Below are 7,458 nucleotides of genomic sequence, written 5' to 3'. Positions count from 1 at the left end.
AGGCCACAGGGGTCAACTGAGGTCCACTGCCGGGCCTGAGGGTGGGTGCAGCGGCAACACCACCCGTGCCCGCCTGCACGTCCCCACGTTTCTCGGGGGCCATTCTTCAGGGGTTCACTGAGGCGAGGCCACACTTCCCCTCGGGCGGCTTCCTGTTTTGGCCAAACAATAACTCTCGCCGGGACCCGGTGCCAGCTGGCTGCAGCTGTTGCCAAGGCCTTGACTTCTTACATGCAAAGAGGGAGATCCTGGCCCCGGGGATCTGTTGCTGGCTTCCCTGGGTCATGAAGCCCACACTCAGATATGGCCTTTGGGCCCCACTGAATTCAGTCATCCTTTTGTGGACCGATTACACACATGGGAGCCCCTTCTGTTTGCCAGGCTTGGTCTGAGTACCCAAAACACAGACACACATTCTACGTTTATCCTCTGTCCATGAGGAAGAGGAGACTGTGCTAGGTACCAGTGATGCAGATATGAGTAAGATACACCCTGTGAACTCGCTGCCTGATTCATGGTCTGTCCTCCCAGTGCCTTGGAAGTTGCTTGTACATGTTCCTTAGTGCATCCAGCTCTTTCCTGAAGGAACATCTCAGGGGACATGGGGAATGGGTACTAAAGGATGTGGGTAAAAAATGAAAAAGATGAAAATTTTTTATGGTGACTTTTTAAATAGGTGAGTAAATCAAGATTCAGATAGGTAAAGGGAGGGTATGGAGCTGACCCAGGTGCTCAAACTCCAAGCACTGCACACCAAGATGCTGCAAAAGGCATCGAGTCCCATGTGAACATTGGGGTGCGGTGGGCGTGCCTATGGGTACATGGGGTGGGGCTGCCTGCTGCTGAATAAAATACATGGGAGTGACAATGGGAGGGAAATACTGAGTAGCTGGCCAGCTGGCCTGTTGTTATGTTCACTCTACAGATGAGGAAAAGGAAGATGTGACAAAACTCCTTGAACATCTGCAAAGCAGTGTCGCTGGCACTTGCACCCAGATCCCACAGGGAGCTGCGGTTCTGTCTGCCCAGGTCTGTCCTCTGTCCCCTCTGTGTCCTGGAAGGCTGACTTCTGTGAACCTTTCTGGTAGGTTCAGACAACAAGAGGCTGTGGCAGGAGACCAGCAAGAGAGGAGAAGTCAAAGCATTTGGTCCCCCTGCTCCTCTCTGTGGGGCCACAGTGCCGGCAGCTGCTACATTCTGGTGTTACGGCTCCAAGGGCCAGCCTGGCTCCGGAACGAGCACACCATTGCTGCCTCGGGAGCCTGCAGGCCTAGGAAGGTCACTGTGTCCTGCTGTTGCCAGTGGCGTGCTCCTCCCCTTCTGTTGGTCCCCTGCACCGTGCCCCTCTTTTTATTCAGCCCGTCACCTCGAGTGGTTCTGTTTCCTGCCGGAATCCTAGCCAGGACTGAGCTGGACCCTCTCCCATCTTGCTGCCTTGCTCTCCATATCCACTGGGATGTCTCCCCACCCCATCACTCCCGCCAGAGGTAGGGCAGTGACTTGGCAAAGTCCGCTTCCCCCTGGGCCTCCTGAATTGTTTGGGAGCTGGTACTGCTGTGAAGACAATGAGAGGGAGGTTTCCAAAGTCTGGGACCGGGTGCCTCCACATCTCCCACCTCCTGGAACAGGCTGGACCTCCTGGGCCCAGGGCCTAGAGGAAGCACAGTGTCCTGCTTGGAAAGGGGGTGGTAGGCCTGGGGAGAGTAGTGGTCTGGACTCGGATTGTCTGCTTCCACCTCCAAGCTGGGGGTGAAGAAGGTACTGGAGTCAGGGGAGGAGAAGCAGCCGAGGCTCTTCCTGCTGAGCTGCAGGACCCTGAGGTCACCCCAAGCAACCCTCTTGGTCCAGCAGCAGGAACAGGCCCTGAAATGAGGGACACGACTGAGGTCACTAGGTAGATGCCTCTTCCAAGCCCAACCGCCCTCCTGAGCACCACACACAGACCACACATGCTCCAGAGACCTTTGTAATCCACGAGAGCTGATGCCCAACATGTCCCCTTCCTCCCTACTCTTCCCCATGTCCCCTCCATCAGGGAAAGACACCAGAAGCCTGGAGTCTGCCCTGACGCTCTCTCTCCCACCTCTCTCGGCCCTCAAACCCTGACTTATCCAGGTTCTCACCAAGTCCTGCAGTTCCACTTTCTGAACTGCCCGGGACTCTGTCATCTTCCCTCCAGGCCATCGCCACTTCCCTAGTCTGGGCCTCCAATCTACACTCAGTTATGACAATGGTCTCCTGGTTGATCTCTCTGACCCTAGTATTGCTCTGGCCAATCCATCCTCCATTCAGCAGCCCACGTGGCCCTTCAGAAATACAAATCCAAGCATGTCTCTGCTGTGTTTAAATGGAGCCCAAACTCGCCAACCTCTGAGATATGCCCAGGCCTCCTTCTCCAACTTCACCTCTAAAGCAAGACCCTATTCAATGGTCCATAACCCATTCGGCTTTGCTGGCCTCTTCATGTTTGGCTCTGAGTCCATTCAGAATGGCCTCCTTGGGAAGGGTTCCTCCTCATTCCCACTAGGGCCTGCATTGCTCTCTTAGCATGGGTTCCTCCAAAAACAGCATGACAAGGCCTTGGTGCAAGTAGTTTACTGAGGAGGTGACCCCAGAAAGGGGAGTAAGGGAGTGGGTAGGGTGAGTCATGGAAAAAAGAAAAGCCCATGCCAGGGTGTCTCTACAGCGGGCGGAAGACAGGGTCTTACATCCCACCAGGACCCTGCAAGCCTGCACACACCCACTTGCAGGATGGGAGACTAGAAGTCCATCTGCTGACTCCCGCCCATCCGGTGAGGGCCTTTCCACCTCTCAGCTGCCTTGCCCACCCAACCAAGCTCTTGTGATGCCGAAGAGCCTGCAGCCCATGCAGGAACTCATGGCTCAAGCTTGGGGTAAAACCCTGGTCATGGGAAGTGATCTGTGGTGAAATCAGATGTGAGTCAATGGATGTGACAATGGCTTATGAGGCGGCGGCACGGAAACATTCCTTAATCCACCAGTACGTGAGGTGCCCCAAGCTACTGAAGAGGAGCCTGTGGTCAGAGTGCCCTGAGGAGCTCTGGAAGGAGTTTTGCTGTCAGATTTTCTGAGTTCACATCCCGCTTCGGTTGGTACCTACTGGGGGACCTCGAAGAAGACACGTCACCCTTGGCCCACCGTGTGACACTCAGCAGTAAAAGAGGGACAATAATTTCTACCATACAAGATGTTCCTGAGAATCAAATGTGCCCTCAGAAATGAATACATATGGAAGTCTGATGCCAAATGCAATGTTATGTCTGCTTCATTCTTCCCTCACAAAGCTGCTGCTCGAGTCTCCTCCTCGCTCTGCTCCCTCGGGCAGGATTGCCTCATCTCCTCCATGCTGTGAGGTTTAGCCCATGTGACCCAGGAGCCCTGGCCTCCTGCGGGCAGTGCTGGTTTGACCTTGTCCTGGCTTTGGGCCAGCACACCTGCCCTCCCCTCCCCTTCTCCACTGTCTAGAGCAGAGGTAGCTTTCGTAGGAACACAGAAGATTGGACAGTGCATACCACACAGAGATAGCTTATTTTTTTAAATCCCGTGAGCCGCTTCTACGTTCTCCCCAGATCCCTCTTCTGACCCAGCTGCCTTCCTCACACAGGTGACTTTAGCTTGAGCCGGCTCCTCCAGTTCTAGCCTTCCATGCTCATCCGTGTCCTTTGGGTTCTGGCCTCTACGCACCCGCGATCGGTTGAACTTTGTACTTCCCCTGCCCCCACCGAAAAAGGAAATTCCTATGGTGAAGTCCAAACCACCAGCACCTCAGAGTATGACCTGATTTGGAAATGGGGTGGTGGCAGATGTTAATTAGTTAAGAGGAGATCAGACTGAAGTAGCGGGGGGGGGGGGGGACCCCCTAATCCAACATGACTGGTGCCCTAATAAAAAGGGGCCATTACACAGAGACATATACACAGGAACAACTCCCTGTGAAGACTGGAATTGTGTTGCACAAGCCAGGGAACCACTGGAGCTAGGAGAGAGGCCAAGAACAGACCCTTCCCTCACACCTTCGGAGGGAGTACAGCCAGCCCGACACCTTGACCTTGAACTTCCGGCCTCCAGAATGAAGACAATATATCTCTGTATTTTTTAAGCTCTCCACCTCTGCCTCAGTTTGTGGTATTTTGTTCTGGCAGCCCTAGAAAACTAATATACCACCTACAGAAGCAACTTTTTAAACTTGTTGCTGCAAATATCATTTTTCTAACCTTCCCTTCCAATGCAACCTTGGTGTCCTTGTTTATGTGTGTGTATTTCTTCACTCCCTGATGTACTGTGAGCCCCTTGGAAACAAGGCCCGTGTCACTCTCATGGCTGTCTCTTCAGGGCCCGGCACAGCACCTAGCCCAGTGGTCAGCAAACTGCGGCTCGCGAGCCACATGCGGCTCTTGAGCCGTGGTTTGCCGCTCTGTTGACTAATGAGTTTGCCGACCACTGACCTAGACTCTCGATTCCAATAATTACAGGCTATTGTTGTTCCTTGTGATTAAGCCCCTATCCCAGTGGTCAGCAAACTCACTAGTCAACAGAGCGGCAAACCGAGGCTTGCGAGCCGCATGTGGCTCGAGAGCCGGTTTGCCGACCACTGGCCTAGCCCATAGGAGCCACTCAGCAGAGGTTTGCGGAAGACTTCTTAAAAGAGGTCACGGTGATGCTTGCCTCTGAAGGGTGGTCCAGGTCTGAGCAGGCAGAGCTGGCAGGGGAAGGCCTTCCGGGGCGGAGCGCGGCATGGACAAAGGCACCTAGGCCAGAAAGGGCAATGCGGGGGTGAGGGAGCACCCACGTGTGGGATAGGGGTAGGGGCAGAGGCAGGGTGGGACCCGAGGGTGGGGAAGCAGGAATGTTGTCAGTGTTTCAGGGAACCTATTTACCCGGGAGGCAGTGGGGCAGTGGGGAGCCATGAGAAGGAAACAGAACAACAGGTTCTGGGAAGATTCTTCAGCCACAGAACCGCCTGAAGACAGGGAGGCCAAGAAGCCTGTGGCGGAGGCCACAATCCAGATGCGAGCTGAACCCTCAGGGGCATGAGGATGGAGAGATGAGAGGCATTTAGGAGGAAGGAACGCTCGTCTGGTGACTGAGCTGGAGGTATTTTCCCCTTTGAGGTGCCGGCCTCCAAGCTCCTCCTCCTCCTGAAGATGCCACACTGAGAATTTCCATGATGTCTGCAGTGACATATAAGTCCTCCCGCCCCCAGCCCTCTCTGACAGCTGTCAGTCTTGGTGAAAGAGCAAAAAACAAAACAAAAAACAACACAAAACAAAAAAAAAACACGAAAAACAGCCCCAGGCTACGGAGGTTTCTAGTCACAATTCAAAATGTCAATTCATGGAAGCAGATGACTTTTCACCTTTTTTAATATCATTTCTTTCCTTTTCACTCACAAATCATATAAATTGACTGTATAAAAACTCCGAAAATACAGTGTCATTGGATCTCATGAGTAGGAAGTGAAAATTGCATTCAGTAAAAAAATGACCCTAGATAATCCCTTTGGTGGGAGGACCTGAGATATTAGGAATTCAAAAGACAAAGATTCCATTGTGTAATATTCTTAACCTTTTGATTGTGACCTCCTTCTCCCTGGCGCACCGAAGGCCAGGGTCTAGTTTAAGTGGGTAAGAGGGCAGAGTTTGGAGGTGGTGGGTGACTGGATTAAATGCTTGCTGGGTAAAGGCCACTCTATGCATAAGTCAAAGGAGAAAGTAAAATCCCCTGACATCCTCCCAACTCTATTTTTAGGTGAATATCCTCCTTCCAGTGTATCCCCCCCGCCCCACCACCACCAAATGCATGTTAAAAGCTATTCTCGGTGGAGTATGAAGCACTCCTGATGTGGTGATCTGAGAAAGACTCCACTTCTGTGGTATTTCTGTCAAAAAAGGCAGAACCTGGCAGAGGAACTATCAGACAAACTCAGGTTGAAAACCAGTTTACCAAACTGGCCTAGACTCATCTAAAGTGTCAATGTCATACAAGACAAGGAGAGATTAGGCACCGTCCCCAACAAAAGAAGACTGGAGACATGATCCTGGAGTGGATCCTGGATCAGAGGGGAAATTGCTGTAAAGGACACTGGTGAAGCATTTCAACAATGAAATTTGGATCTGGCCTGAGGACTAGATAATAACAATGTTATTTCCTGAACTGATAACTCTACTGTGGTGTGTGAGAGAATGTCTTTTTTCCCCCTTAGGAAACACATGTTGAAATAGTTGGGTAATGATGCAACATATTCTCAAGTGGTTTTGGGGAAAAGTGTGTGTATCTAGAGACAGAAGGTGACAACACAAAATGTTAACAATCGCTAACAGTTGGTGAGTCTGGGTGAAGGATATATGGGAGTTATTGTACTATTTTAACAATTCTTCTGACAGTTTGAAATTATTTCAAAACTAGAAGTTTAAAAAAAAAAAATCCAGCTGAATTCAAAGAAAACTTCAGTCTCTGGAAAGTATATTTGCAAAAGACATATCTGATAAAGGACTGCTCTCACATTGATGTTTCTCTCTCCTCCTCCCTCCCTCCCTCCCTATCTTCTTCTTACTCTCTCTAAAAATAATAATAATAATGATAAAATAAATCAATGGGAAAAGTATCCTCAGGTGAGGATTAACAACAACAACAAAACCTTTAGTCTCCTACCATACTCCTATGAAATGGATGGAAAAACAACAATATCAATACCAAGTGTTGGTGAGGACGAGGAGCAACTAGAACCCTTGTACTTTGCTGATGGGAATTAAAAAATGGAGCAATCGCTTTGGACAACAGTTTGGCAGTGTCTTTGGAAGTTAAACGTACACCTGCCACAAGACCCAACACTCCCGTTCCCAGGTATTGACCCAAGACTTATGTCAACGCCAAAACTTATATGTGAACGTTTTAGCAGTTTTATTTAGAATTCCAGCCAAAAAACAACTCAGCTGTTTTTTCAGTAGGTGAATGTTTAACAAGCGGTGGTACATCCACTCCATGGACTACTACTCAGTAATAGGAAGGAATCAATACTGGCAAGTGCATTACACTAAGGGAAAGAGCCCAGACTGAAAAGTCTACCTGCTGTGGGATTTCATTCACATGGCATTCTGCGAACAGAGAACGTATAGCAGAAAAACAGAGTGCTAAGGACTGCGGACAGACAGCGGAGTTGACAATAGAGGTTGCACCAGAGAGCTTTTCAGGTGATGGGAACGTTTTACATCTTGACTGTGGCGGTGGGTACACGGCTGAATGTGTTTATCAAAACACAGAACTGCACATGAGGGGGGACTTTACCAAGTGGAAATTACATCTCAGTTACACAAACAAACCGAGTTTTTCTCAGAGCTTCTCTTCCCCTACGGCTCTCAGCCAGACGCAGTGCCGAAGCCTGTGGCAGGGACAGCAAGGGCTGCTTGTCTCTCCTTGGGTCTGCGTCCACGTCTTCGA

Source organism: Eptesicus fuscus, chromosome 13 (genome assembly GCF_027574615.1).
Source record: "Eptesicus fuscus isolate TK198812 chromosome 13, DD_ASM_mEF_20220401, whole genome shotgun sequence".
Taxonomy (NCBI): domain Eukaryota; kingdom Metazoa; phylum Chordata; class Mammalia; order Chiroptera; family Vespertilionidae; genus Eptesicus; species Eptesicus fuscus.
Note: the sequence above shows the minus strand (reverse complement) of the source record.